Source organism: Myotis yumanensis, unplaced genomic scaffold (genome assembly GCF_028538775.1).
Source record: "Myotis yumanensis isolate MYYU_CA2020_CCGP unplaced genomic scaffold, mMyoYum1.0.hap1 SCAF_3, whole genome shotgun sequence".
Classification (NCBI taxonomy): domain Eukaryota; kingdom Metazoa; phylum Chordata; class Mammalia; order Chiroptera; family Vespertilionidae; genus Myotis; species Myotis yumanensis.
In genome coordinates this window covers 23,388,763-23,402,188 of record NW_027223754.1, presented here as the reverse complement: position 1 = coordinate 23,402,188, position 13,426 = coordinate 23,388,763, and the positions used below count along the sequence as shown (strand labels likewise).

General features: G+C 46.9%; 1 protein-coding gene across 1 annotated transcript in view; it reads right to left on the bottom strand.

The window, feature by feature from the left end:
• The window catches only part of TACC1 (transforming acidic coiled-coil containing protein 1), a 101,631-nt gene extending 91,728 nt beyond the window's left edge, over window positions 1-9,903 (bottom strand). Inside the window, exon 1 of the mRNA XM_070408426.1 lies at window positions 9,477-9,903. The gene's annotated coding sequence lies outside the window, so the exon portion shown is untranslated. The remainder of the gene's footprint in view (window positions 1-9,476) is intronic.
• Window positions 9,904-13,426: the final 3,523 nt, after the last annotated feature.

Here is a 13,426-nt window from a genome sequence, read left to right as displayed (position 1 = left end):
AAGAAAAAATAAACAAATGGGACTATATCAAACTAAAAAGTTTTTGCATAGCAAAGGAAACCATCAACAAAATCAAAGACAACCTACTGAATAGGAGAAGATATTTGCCAATGATAAATCTTATAAGGGGTAAATATCCAAAATTTATAAAGAACTCATAAAATTCAACATAAAAACAAAAAACAAAAAATCCAATTAAAAAATGGGCGGAGGATCTGAAAAGACACTTCTCCAAAGAGGACATACAAATGCCAATAGACATATGAAAAGATGTTCAATATCACTAATCACCAGAGAAATGCAAATTAAAACCACAATGAGATATCACCTCACACCTGTAAGAATGGGACTATCAATAAATCAACAAACAACAAGTGTTGGCAAGGATGTGGAGAAAAGGGAACCCTAGTGCACTGTTGGTAGGAATGCAGATTGGTACAGCCACTGTGGAAAACAGTATGGAGTTACCTCAAAAAATTAAAAATGGAACTGCCTTATGACCCAGTGATTCAATTTTTGGGTCTTTATCCAAAAAAAATCCAAAATACTAATTTGAAAGAATATATGCACCCCTATGTCCATTACAGCAGTATTTACAATAGCCAACATGTGGAAGCAATGCAAGTACTTGTCATAGACAAGTGAATAAAGGAGTTGTGGTACATATATACAATGGAATATTACTCAACCATAAAAATAGAGTGAAATCTTTTCATTTGTGACAGCATGTACTAGTATAAACTAGAGAGGGCATTATGCTAAGTGAAATAAGTCAGTTAGAAAAAAGATAAGCACCATATGTTCTCACTTATATGTGGAATCCAAAGAAAAACGAAACAAACAAAATAGAAGCAGGCTCACAGATACAGAGAGCAGACTGATGGTTGCCAGAGGGGTGGGTGTTTGGGAGGCTGGTGAAGAAAGTGAAGGGATTGAGAAGTACAGATTGGTAGTTACAGAATAGTCATGGGGATGTAAAGTACAGCATAGGAAATATAGTCAATAATTCTATATAATAAAAGCCTAATAGGCAAATTGTCCCCTCAACTGGAAGTTCGACCCAGGAGTTCGACTGCTTGCTATGATGTGCACTGACCACCAGGGGGCAGCGCAGACCATGGTGGACGTTGGCAATGTGGCACTGGCAGCAGTGGAGGCACTACCAGCCTGATGGGCCCCAAAAGCGAGACCACAGTGGGATGGTGGAGCAGATGAGCGGGTGGCACCAGGCCAAGGTGGATGTGAGCAGGGCCCAATTGCCCCACCAATCACCCCACAGACGGTGACCAGCGGCGGTGGGGGGAGGGGCGTGCATGCGCGGTGGCAAGGCCACCACCTGGCTCCCAGGCGCCAAGGGAGTCAGGCGGGGCCCTGATGACTCAAGTGGGGGGGGGGGGGCACGCATGGGGGCCTGGGGCTCAGGTGCTGCCCAGGGCCCAGAGGTCAGTTGGGACCTCCCTTCCATGCTAGACGCTCACGCTTTGATCGCCAGCTAGGCCTAGGGACCACACCGGTGCACGAATTTCGCTATGACACGCATTGACCACCAGGGGGCAGTCAACTTGGACAGCAGAAAAGAGAAACAGGCGATTGAGTCTATGAAAGATCACAAGCAGGTGGGGCTGAACTGCAGTTCTCATTGGGAGGCCGGGCCATTTTCCGCTGCTCCCCAGGCACTGCTCCAGAGCATGGTGCCCCTCCTCACCCCCATAAACCCCTCCAACCGTGTCCTCCCTGGGCAGCAGGGACAGAGGGACGGAGGGAGGGAAAGAAGAGACCAGGAACTCTGTCCCTAGCACCCACCTCCTCCTATCAGACCAGAGCCACCCCAGGACTTGCAGGATGGCGTTCGAAGTGGGCGGCCTCGCTGCACAGCTACCGCGATTCCCCAGTCTGCCCCAGGTTCCCCTTGGGCACTCACCCCACTTCTCCGAGTCTCAGTCTCTGCTGTAGGGACCCCCTTCTCCATAACTGGGTGTGGCAGACCACAAGATGCTAGGGTCGGCGGTTGAAGATGGGGTCAAACACTCAGCTGACCGGGATGAGCAGGCAGGGATGAGCAGAGCGGCTCCTCCCTGGCTGCCTGCCACTTGGCGCACTACTACATCCCTGGGGAATTTGGATGCTGGTTTCAGCCCACGGAGGGACCCCACTGGTGCACGAATCCGTGCACTGGGCCTCTAGTATTATAATAACTATGTATGGTGTAGTTGGGCACTGGAAATATCAAGGGGAGCACTTTGTAAAGAATATGATTGTCTAACCACTATGCAGTACACCTGGAACTAATAAAAAATAATATTGACTATAAACTTTAATAGAAAAATAAACTTTAGGTAAAAAGAACAAACAAACAAAACCTCCCCAAACTGCTGATTCCTAAATTCTATTGTCATCTTGCTTCCAGAAAGAAAAATTGAATCTTGTTGTAAACACACCCACACTTGGGACATGAGTGCTTTAAGGCTGTTGAGTGAATGAGGGTCCTAAAGGCCTTACTGCATACAGCTGAGGAAGGAAGGCGAGTCTAGATGTGAGAGGCTGAGACGTGGATGGAAAAGGGCCACTGGAAACAGAAGAGGACAAAGACAGTGCTCTGAGTAGAGGAAGGACAGCACATACTCAATGGCTCCTAGAGCTGTCCCGGCTGAGTTGGTGCTCTAAATGTTTTAAAATTTCAAAAAAGCAACTTGTCTATCAAGTAACAGGAAAAACTTCCAATCTGGACTGCAAGCCCTCAGCAAGGAGTTTATCTTTCCAGCTTTGGAGAGTTTAACAACTGTGGTGTGTGATGAGGGCTACCTAGGGAGTCTCCTTACTCCAAAATGCTTCTCTTCTTCACTGTCACGGAGAAATCAAAGTCTCCCACTAGAGCTGTACCTGCATATCGTTTCATTTATTAATTAACTAGAGGCCCGGTGCACAAAAATTTGTGCACTCGGGGGGGGGGGGGGGGGGTCCCCTCAGCCCAGCCTGTGCCCTCTTGCAGTCTGGGACCCCTCGGGAGATAACGACCTGCTGGCTTAGGCCTGCTCCCGGGTGGCAGAGGGCAGGCCCAATCCCTAGGTGCAGCCCCTGGTCAGGCTCAGAGCAGGGCTGATTGGGGAGTTGGGGCGCTGCCCCCTGTCATGCACAGAGCAGGGCGGATTGGGAGGTTGCGATGCCACCCTCAGTCACACTCAGGGTAGGGCCGATTGGGGGGTTGGGGCACCGCCCCCTGTCACACTCAAGGCAGGGTCGATAGGGAGGTTGCGGCGCCACCCCCTGTCATGCACAGAGCAGGGCCAATCAGGGGGTTGGGGCACTGCCCCCTGTCACACACAGAGCAGGGCCCATCAGGGGGGTTGGGGAGCTCCCCCCGTCACTCACAGAGTAGGGCCGATAGGGGAGTTGGGGCACCACCCCCTGTCACACACAGAGCAGGGCGGATCAGGGGGTTGGGGCGCCGCCACTCTCACACTCAGGGCAGGGCCGATGGGGAGGTTATGGCTCTACCCTGTCACACACAGAGCAGGGCCCGTCGGGGGGGGGGGGGGGGGCGGGGTTGGGGCACCGCACTATGTCACACACAGAGCCGCAGGGCGATCAGGGGGTTGGGGAGCTCCCCCCTATCAGGCACAGAGCAGGGCTGATCAGGGGGTTGGGACGCCTTCCCCTGTCACGAACAGAGCAGGGCGGATAGGGAGGTTGTGGCCCCGCCCCCTGTCACACACAGAGCTGCAGGGCGATCTGGGGGTTTGGGTGCTGCCCCCTGTCACGCTGATCCCGGTGCTGGGAGGCATATTACCCTTTTACTATATAGGATAGAGGCCTGGTGCATGGGTAGGGGCTGGCTGGTTTGCCCTGAAGGGTGTCCTGGATCAGGGTGGGGGTCCCCACTGGGGTGCCTGGCCAGTCTGGGTGAGGGGCTGAGGGCTGTTTTCAGGCTGGTGGGTGACTGAAGCTCCCAACCGCTCCTTTTTTTCTTTTTTTTTTTTATTCTGGGCCAAGGCCTCTGCTGCTGAAAGCAGGTATCTGGTTTGTTTCGGTTCTATAATCGAAACACTGTATCATCTCCAGCTCTGAGATCCCGGCCGGCTGAAAGCTGGTTTCTGGGGTTTTGTTTAGCTTCTATATTTGTTACAATGTTTCAAACTGCCAGCTCAGAGGCCGGCAAGGCAGGCGGGGAATGTTGGAGTCCTCCTTCACTGAAGCAAGCAAGCCTCATGTTTGCTTCCAGCTGCCTGGCTGTCGGCCGCCATCTTGGCTGGCAGTTAATTTGCATATCGCCCTGATTAGCCAATGGGAAGGGTAGCAGTCGTAAGCTAATTACCATGTTTCTCTTTTATGAGATAGGATGGTTTGCTAAAAGTCAAGCAGAGGCTTTGATGAACAACAAATAGGATTAATTTTAGATACGGGATCCTGGGGGATTACGGGCACAGCAGGGCTCAGTGGGAGGCCACTGCTGGGACCCTCTGCGTTGTTAGAAAGTGACCAGATCCATTAAGAAAAGGAGAGAGGCCACCACTGTGGAAAGCAGTATGGACTTACCTCAAAAAATTAAAAATGGAACTGCCCAGCAATTCCACTTCTGGGAATTTATCTGAAGAAACTGGAAACACTAATTCAAAAGCATATAGGCACCCCTATGTTCATTGCAGTGTTATTTGCAACAGCCAAGATTTGGAAGCAGTCCGAGTGTCCATCAAAGTGGATAAAAGAGCTGTGGTACATTGGAATACTACACAGCTGTAAAAAGGAAAGGAACCTCACTCTTTGCAACAGCATGGATGAACCTGGAGAGTTTTATGCTAAGTGAAATAAGCCAGTCAGAGAAAGACAAGTACCATATGATTGCACTCATATGTGGAATCCAATGAACAAAATGAACTAACAAGCAAAATAGAGGAAGAGTCATAGAGAGCAGGCTGAGAGCGGTGTGGGGGAGTACTTGGTGGGGGCGTTGGAGGGATTGAACAAAACAGAGAAAAACTCATGGACACAGACAACAGGGTAGTGACTGTCAGTGGAAGGAGATGGGAGAGGTAAAGGAGGGTACAGGGAAATAAATGGTGATTGAAGGAGACTTGATTTGGGGTGGTGAACACACAGTACAGTGTATAGATGATATGTTATAGAATTGTGCACCGGAAACCTGTATAATTTTGTTAACCAGTTTCACGCCAATAAATTCAATAAAAAGGAGAAAATAAATAAAAAAGAAAAGGAGAGTGGAATCCTGGAGATGGGGGCCTCTGGAAGTGCACCAGGAAGGGTTAAGAAGACAACCTGCTTCACAGGTTTGCCCACACCTGGCTGTGCTGAAGGTCTGCTTACACAGGTACTGTGGCCTCCCCTGTCACGTGCCCTTTTCACCTGCTGACCCCTGCTCTTCAAAATGGCTAAGAGTGTTACACTTAGCCCAGTGGTTCTCAACCTTGGCTGCACATTAGAATCACCAGGGAATCTTTTTAAAATCCTGATTTCTGGGCCTCATCCTCCGGAGTTTCTGTTTCTTTGTTACTAATGTTGTGGCCCCACCCCATAACAAAGAAACAGAATTTCCGGAGGATGAGGCCCAGAAATCAGGATTTTAAAAAGATTCCCAGGTGATTCTAATGTGCAGCCAAGGTTGAGAACCACTGACTTAGACCTTGTGCTATAAGAGTTATGGCCCTCTCCATCCACTTCCAAATACAGCACCCTTCAAACAAACAGAAATGACTTCTATTAGGGAGGGTGCAATTGACTAGAACCATCATGCGAGATTTAGGCACCCATACCCAAACCAGACCGTCCTGAGTTAAAATCCCAACCCTAGCACTTACCAGCTGTGTGTGTTCATGCATGTTCTTTCCTTCTGTTCACCTTTCTATCATCATTTGTAAACAGGGGGGTAATAATAGCTCTCACCTGATAGGTGGTCATGAGGATTAAACAAATGAGGTGATGCACATGAAGCACTTAGCACAAGGCATGGCTCATAGTAAGTGCTCACTAAATGGCAGTTATTCATTTACTTCTTGCCTACTTTTACTTTCCGGGAAAGGTTGGCCAACGCATGCACCCTACTTTCAAAATCATTGCAAATTTAATCTGGACTTAAGCTATGCTCACGTATTTGTTCTTTGATAAAGCCACAGAATTCTTCTGTAAGTCACGCTTTCCTTACTGTTTTTCTTTTTTAAATCAGCTATTTTTAGCTCTTAACCTTTATATCTCAGCTTGAAATCCTAAAGTCATCCTTCCAAAAATACAAGTGATTCAGCTAATGTCATTTAGTCATTGAGAAAAACAAAGCATTTTTTTTGAAATAACAATAGGTCTAATGGTTGATACTAATTTCCATAATGGCAAGGATAAATAGATTATATTTCATTTAATCAAAGATCCACTTTGGCGAGGCCAACCCTCACGATGTGTTGTTTCAATTCTGCCTCTTTAATCCCTGGCAGAACATCTAAGCTCTTTCACGTGGGTCCTAAGTTATCTCCCAGGGACCTGGGTCCTTCCTGGCTGGGGTCCAAGCACAATCTTTTCAGTCCCCCGTTCGAATGATTAGGGCCCATTGTTCAGTCTCAAATATCAGTTACTTCTTATGTCGAGACTGCATCCAGCTACCTTACCTAAGTTAATCTCACAACCTCTTTTACACATAATAACATATTTATTGAGTGCTTACTTTGTGCTAGACACAGTTCTAAATGCTTTATGTGGACTAAGATATCATATTATCTTTGTGAAATAGGCACTGTTATTTTCATCCCTCTACATTAGGATATCATTATTTTGATAATTTCCCTAAGATGACCTAACTAATATGTGGAGGAGCTGGGATTTGAACCTGGGAGTCTGGCTCCAGAGATGGCTCTTTCTCACTAAACCCCACAACCTCTCAGAGGAGACGTCAAGTTTATCAGAGATGGACAAGAATCCTGGGTCCACTCTTTCACAGAGGTACCCTCCCTCCCAGGGAACTTCCTGCCCTCGCTCTGTCACTGTTCTTCTCAGCCTATTCTCAGGGGCATCCTTTGCCAAAAATATGAAAGAACTATATTCACAGTATTCCTCTTACCTCTGTCAAAGAGAGGGCTATAAAACTATTCAAGGCAGTTTGCTCAGATTCAGGGGCTATCGCTTCAATCCCACCTTCACCACCACTAACTGGCTGTGTGACCTGGAGCAGGTCACTTAGGGGACATCATGCTGAATGCTGCCTTTTAGGGCTTTCGTGGGGAGGGCATGAGTTAATCTGTGTAATGTGCCCAGCACAATGGCTGAATAAGGAAGCTGTTATCATTAAGGAAGATCTACACTAGCTATTACGATAATTGATCAGACAGCCCATAACTATGAGCAGAAGTGAGGAGGGCACATTCAGAAAAAACTCAGAGAGGCCAGGTTGTAATCTCAGCCATCTGGGGCCCTGCCCCGTGTCTGGCCCTGCACGTGAGGACGGGCTGCCTGAGAGGGAAGCTCGCTCTCACCTCCCGAGCCTACAGGCACGTGCCTCCCCAGGGCAGGAGATGATCATTAAGTAGGAGGCAGATGGGGAGGCCCCAGTGAAAGTCTAGACAGGGCAAGCTAGAATCCCTCTGAAAATCCACTCAGTCCCACAATCAGTCATTTCAGCTGAGACAAAACATTCCTTGTTCCAGGTCAGCAGTTGAAAAATTTTCAGAACTTTCTTTCAAATGGCACCCGGCCATGTAAGTCAGGTGGAGAGGTAGCTGCTTTGCTGGAAGTGGGAAGAGGCGGCTCCTGGAGCACCTACAGGCTCCCTGTTGAACTCCTCCCCAAAGGGGAGCCTGTGTCCCTTCTGAAGAGCAATGTCCTTAGACGGAGGCTTAAGAAACATTTTCTAAGAGAAACAAATGTACATAAAACACGAACCCTGTCCTTAGGGAGCTCAGACTCTAGTAAGCTGTCAGCTACAGTCTTGCACTGGCTGGCAACTGAACCCCAATGTCCCTGATGGAAGGTACAACCCTAACAGGGCCCCTTTGCTACATTCTGCAGAACTTGAGCCTTTCAGTTGCCAGGGATTCCTCCACATTCACATAGCACACTCTCAAACTAGTGGTGGTGGTGGGGGGGGGGGGGGGCGAGGGGGGGGGGGAGAATGTGTTTGCATTGTTCACCTGCTTCAGAAAAAATAATCTTTTACAATTAACTTACCTTTCACAGCATCTTGTGAGGTGGGGTTATGACTATCCCATTTCACAGATGAGGAAACTGAGGCTGAAGACATTGAACTTAACCAAAGTCACCTAGCTAGATGATGCTGGAACCAAGATTCAAAACCCAGTGTTCCTGGTTTCAGAGCATGGTGGCATGGACTCCAGGCTGGGGCTACCTCAGTTCAGATCCCTCCTCTGCCACTTGCTAGTTGTGTCTCTTGCCTCAGTTTCCTCGTCTGTAAAGTGGGGATGATGATGATGATACCGACCACCCTTGGAATGATGCTGAGCACACAGCCAGTGCTCAGCAAGAGTTAGTGGCTGACTTGGGATCACCAACTAATAGGTTATAACTAGATTTGTTCATTTCATTCTGCCATTTGCTAGGCTGTTAGAGAACAGTGCACAGCAGCATGTGGCTAAGGAGAAAAATGTGTGGTTCAGAGAAGCCAGTGCCGTGGGAGTGCCCAGAAAGGGCATTTGAAATGTCTCATTTATGGCCGCTCCATCAGTTTTCGAGTACTCCTCACCAGAAGCCATGCCGAGTCCTCCGAGTCAGCCCAATGGCAGCACATGTGTTGCCACAGCTAGCCTTTCAGCGATGACAGCTGGGAGCATGTCCCTAAGGAAGCCGAGGGCCACATACGGCCGTCCGGGTAGACCAGTTAGCTCTGCCACAGACACTGCCCCCGGGCTCTGCCCATAAACGTATAGAACGGATGCTCAACGTGCCACATCTCCATGTCCCGAGGGACAAGTCAAGGGGTGTCCCCATCCATGATGTGGGTGGGAGAGAGGGAAGGAGAGAGCAGTGGGGAGTGAGAAGAACACACGGTCCAGGTCCTGGGAAACAGCTGGACCCCAGTTCATCAGGGCGAAAGTGCCTTTTCCTAGCCTTCCCATTCCGGTCATTTCTCTCTGAATCTATTCAGACCTGGAGGTATTTGTAAATGCTCCTTGGCATTCCAGGGACTCAAAAAAAAAAAAAAAAAAAAAGTAAACTAAAAAAAGAAAAGAAGAGAAAATAAAGAAAGAAAGGAAGGAAGAAAGAAAGAAAGGAGGAAGGGAATTCCCAGAATTCTGCCATAACACTTTTCACATCAGAACCCAAACAACACGTGTGCTTCCAGGGACCCAGGCATTAAAGTTAAATGTGGAAAGAGAGTGGGAAAAGAAACGCCTTATTCTCAGACCTTATTCTCTGTCACACACCCATCCGCGAAAATGCCCTCGCCCAAGGCTTAAAGGACAAGCGCCTCGTTTTGCTCAATAAATGTCAAAGGATCGCAAGAATGTCCAGCCCCTGGTTCCTACCTCTTCGGCCTTGGTCCCAGGGTCGTTTCTCTCCGGTTTCGCACCACCTGCTACAGATCCATCATCTCTCCTCGGGAAGCCGAGCCGCTGCTCAGGGAGGGGTTCCGCGGAAGGAAGGGGAGGGCAGGGCTGAGATCACGGACGTGCGGAGGGGATGGTCTCTGAACCAAGCACTTGGTTTCGGGGAAAAGGATGTTTTGTCATTTTTTGGCTTGAATTTCCAGAGGCTGAACAGGAAATGTCCACTGGGGTCCCAAGAGAGAAAGCGGCCGTGGTGTGCCTGCCGAGGGGGACGAGCCCGCACCCAGGGCCCGTCTGGAATTTAAAATGGAAAGCTCCGTCCGAGTCCCGGTGCCTTTCCCCCCTTACTCTTCCCTCCAGCCCCTTTTTTTCCTTAGTGGAATGTCAGTTTCGTTCCTGACATGCTGGAAAAATTTTCCTCTGCAGAAGCTTGGCTCAGAAACACACTCTCTTGTGAGGGAATTTCTCCTGTTACACAGTTCAGCTTTTTTTTTTTTTTTTAAGAGAGCTATTTGTTTTGCCAACTCTTGTACTAAGGACATTTTTGATGGATTTCCACCCCTTCCCCCATGAACCTCTGAATTCCAAGAAACATACATGCCCACGTCCCTCTTGACTGTTTCCCCCCTTCTAACAACAACAACAACAATAATAATAATAACTGGTCAAATGATCGCAGTGAAAATGTCCTTAAACTGTGGGCTCAGGTCAACCTTCTGATGTTCCCATCTGGGCCCACAGTGCAGTGTGTGTGGTGTGTGGTGTGTGGTGTGTGGTGTGTGTGTGGTGTGTGGTGTGTGTGGTGTGTGTGTGGTGTGTGGTGTGTGGTGTGTGGTGTGTGGTAGGAGGGGTAACGATTCTCTTCAAGGCCCTCTCTAAGTTCTAGGTCTTTCTATGATGGTAACACAGGAATTAACTACCTTTCCCAAATGGGGTCCCGTTCCAAGTTACAAACTCTGCCTCCTTGGCCCCCCAAGAATGGGGCTGGAATACTTGTGGCTCTGATTCTTGGAGGTGCTGGAGTGGAGGTGCATGAAGGTGAGCAGCTATCTTACGATTCAGTTGTTGGTTGATGCCGGAGAGGGGCACGTCTGTGACTTGTCAAATGCCACCACAGATTGGGTGAGGAGGACGCTAACAGACCTGGCACGCACAGTAGGTACTCAATCAATGTTCTGTTGGCCCTTGCAACAAAACCGGGCAGTTCTCACAGGGCTAATTAGAGATTTGTTCATAAACAGGAAATGACATTGTCTCCTCTGCTCTATTTATTTAAAAAAGTGAATAATAAAGAAATTAATAGTGTAAACAAGATTATAAGGAAAAAAATTTTTTTTGCCCATTTGTCAGATTAGAAAGCTTCCAATGTTTTAGAAGTACCCTTAATTTAAAAAATTACACTGCTTACATAATAGACTGAGGCTGGTAATTTTTAGACTGTTGATTTGATGTACTGGTTACATATTATTTTTTATCCAGTCAGGAAAGTGAGACTGACCTCGGTGATGTTTTTCTGTTCTAGCCTGAATTTTGTACCTGAACTTGAAAGTAATTGAAATGCATTAATATTTTGAGGTTAGAGATTCTGTCATTTTAAACTCATTTTAGTGTGGAAATAATCCTATTACACAACATTTAACCCACCATTAAAAGGATTCAACTAGATGCCTATTTTTAAACATATTTCAACATAACAGTAAAATAAACATATAATTCCCTCACTCGGTTTTGTCTCCAGATGGTTTCAAGAATCACACTCTGAAAAGAGGTAGGCAGATTGAGTCTATTTGATATCTAAAAATAGACAACACATGTTTTTACAAGATTGGTCGAGCCCCCAATTGAAAGCAAAAATCACAGACTTGGGGAGTGTGCAGCTCACCACACGCTTGTGGGGATGTCGCCAGGCAGAACTGGGGAGGTGGCACTTCCAGTTCTCATCCTCAGAGCACGATTCACTAGCTTAGTCACCTCCTTTTACTTGTTAAACGAGCTGCTTTGGTATCCTGAATGTAGACACAAGCATAATGATCTCATATTGGGCAGCAAAAGACAGAGCTGAAGGTGAGATGAAAACCCAGGCTTTTAAAGGAGAAAGCTAGGCAGGGTTTCACAGAAGGACAAAGCTTGGATTGGTTTGTGGGTGAAGGGCCATAATGAATTTACCTACAAAACATTGATTGAGTACCTACTGTGTGTGCCAGGTCTGTTAGCGTCCTCCTCAGATGAAAACAATTTTAACACAACAACCCTAAGAAGTACTGTTGCTGTCATTATTCAGACGTGGAGCTGGGGTTCTGAGAAGTCTGCATTGCAATTTTACCTGTCAGTGTTAAAATTGTTCATGATTTCAGTTTTTTTTTTAAAGAGCCATTTTATTCACACTGCCTGTCTAGTCTCCCAGCTCCTTACCAAGTTTCACGTTAGAATTGCAAATATCTTCCACTCATTCATTCTAGTCAATCAACATGTACTGAGCATCCATGTACATAGTCCTGGGACAGGAGATGAATGCTTCAATCTCTGTCCTGGGGGTGCTTTTAATCTAGTGGGGGGAGGAAATAAACACACCTATATCATTCAATGCAGCAACTCCACTCCTGGATGTATACCCAAGAGAAGTGAAAACTTATGTCCACACAAAAACCTATACACCAGTGGTTCTCAACCTTGGCTGCACATTAGAATCACCTGGGAATCTTTTTAAAATCCTGATTTCTGGGCCTCATCCTCCGGAGATTCTGTTTCTTTGTTACTAATGTTGTGGCCCCACCCCATAACAAAGAAACAGAATCTCCGGAGGATGAGGCCCAGAAATCAGGATTTTAAAAAGATTCCCAGGTGATTCTAATGTGCAGCCAAGGTTGAGAACCACTGCTAGACATGAATGTTCACAGTAGCATTATGCATAACAGCTGCTGTGGAAACAACGCAAATATCTACCAGCTGATGAAAGGATAAACAAATGTGATATAGACACACAATAGAATATTACTCATCCATAAAATGAAGTACAGGCCCGGCTGGCGTGGCTCAGTGCTTGAGCATCGACCTATAAACCAGGAGGTCATGGTTCGATTACCCGTCGAGCCATATGCCTGGGTTGCAGGCTCGATCCCCCGTGTGTGGTGTGCAGGAGGCAACTGATCAATGATTCTCTCTCATCATTGATGTTTCTCTCTCTCTCTCCCTTCCTCTCTAAAATCAATAAAAATATATTTTTTTAAAAGAAAAAAGAAATTAAGTACAGATATATGCTACAACATGGATGAACCTTGAATACATTATACTAAATAAAAGAAGCCAGTTCACAAAACACCACATTTTATATAATAAAAGCCTAATATGCAAATCAACCAAAGGGCAGAATGACACACACTGACCACCAGGGGGCAGACGCTCAACGCAGGAGCCTGCAGGCGGGTGTCAGCGGGGGCAGGGGAGAACAACCATCCCACTGGTGGCCCCACAGATTGGCCCTGATCGCCAGCCAGGCCTAGGGACCCTACCCATGCACAAATGTCATGCACCAGGCCTCTAGTGTTATATAATTTTATTTACATGAAATGTCTACAACAGACAAATCCACAAAGAGTAGATTAGTGGCTGCCAGGGGCTGGGGTGATGGTCTGTCAGTAGCAGAAACTTGAGGGTTGATAGTGAAAGCATATGGCGTTTCTTTGGGAGATGGTGAAAATGTTCTAGAATTGATTGTGGCAATAGGTGCACAACTTTGTGACTATACTAAAAACCACGGAATTGTATACTCTAAAAGGTATGTAAATTTTACCCAAATAAAACTATCGCAAAACAAAATAACCTGAAAAAAATAACTATACCTGTTTATTTTGTAACCCACCCCAACTTCTAAAGTGCCATATTCCATGTGTAATTTCTTATTTCCTTGACTAATTCATTTTGGGGCTTTA